This window comes from Morone saxatilis, unplaced genomic scaffold (assembly GCF_004916995.1).
Source record: "Morone saxatilis isolate NCDOM2014 unplaced genomic scaffold, NCSU_SB_2.0 Contig5, whole genome shotgun sequence".
In the NCBI taxonomy this organism is placed as follows: domain Eukaryota; kingdom Metazoa; phylum Chordata; class Actinopteri; family Moronidae; genus Morone; species Morone saxatilis.
In genome coordinates, this window is record NW_023340095.1 from 16,879,996 (window position 1) to 16,881,183 (window position 1,188).

A 1,188-nucleotide genomic window follows, 5' to 3' on the forward strand; every position below is an offset into this window, starting at 1 on the left:
AATCTCCTCCTTCTTCCTCATTAAAGTCCAGAATCTATGAATATTCACGTTTTGTTGATTTCTAAAGTTTTCCTGCTGAAAACAAGATGTCTCCTACGTCCATTCTCAGTGTTTGTGAACTGGAGGCTTCAGGTTTCTACGTCACACTGTGGACGTTGCATACTGGACCATTTTCTGTTAAATAAAATGGTTAAGTATGTTGATTTATTGTATACTAACTGCAGCCACAGTATACTGTTATAATTGGTGTAGTACATACTGAATACAGGTGGAATTGGGACACAGCAATAGTGTCCTACATGATAAATGGTCCTGTGAACATAGGATGCAGCGAGTAATTAAAGGTATTTGTTCTTCATGAGTAAAATGTATTACTCTTCTGTGTGTACGGATGAATTTGGTATCTTCATTCATTCAATGAGGAAATGTTTTTCTGAGTCTTAGAGAGAAGTTATGAAGACCAGGTGCCAGATATCCCAACCAGAGACAAAAGGAGCACGTCCTCACATTGAAGACGCCTGAACCAGAGGATTTTGGACATTAAGAAATATAATAAGTGACCCAAACAAGATGAAGAGTTCCAGATTCATTCTGACCTATCACCATGTAACACAGGATCCAGTGTCATTACTTAAATCTGTCCTAAGTTCAGGACCAGCACTGCGACGCAGACACATTTTCTTTAACCTCCCCGGAAATGTGTCTGTTGGAATTTAGACCACTACTTGTTGCCCCCATCCCCCCATTTTTGAAGCTAAATATACCCTGACCCACACTTCACTGCATGCATCCTCTACCCATACACAATAACAGCTCCAACCATATCTCAGGCGAGCTAAATGCAGCACTGACTAAACCTCTGTGGCACCCGCCCCACCTCTACAGGCTTATAAGTCTCCATTCAACCTCTGTCAGGAGCTGACTGACAACTCTCACGAACCTCTCCGTCCAGCGGTCCTCTGTTTCCACCGCGCCGTCCTCTCACAACCAACACACAGACAGAAAAATGACTGACTTCCACACAGACGTCTCACTAATGAGGGCTGTCACTGCAAGAACACTCGTGTTCTCGTTGCGCCCTGGTTGGGCTTCAGAAGGGGGATGTGAAACATAAACTGTATGAATATATTTCAAACCACATGACACAGCTACTTTTGCACACTCATACACAGACGGTGAATATTTTAA

General features: G+C 42.8%; 1 protein-coding gene across 1 annotated transcript in view; it reads right to left on the reverse strand.

The window, feature by feature from the left end:
• The window catches only part of dcaf6 (ddb1 and cul4 associated factor 6), a gene marked incomplete in the record, with an annotated part of 19,944 nt that overhangs the window by 17,465 nt on the left and 1,291 nt on the right, over positions 1–1,188 (reverse strand).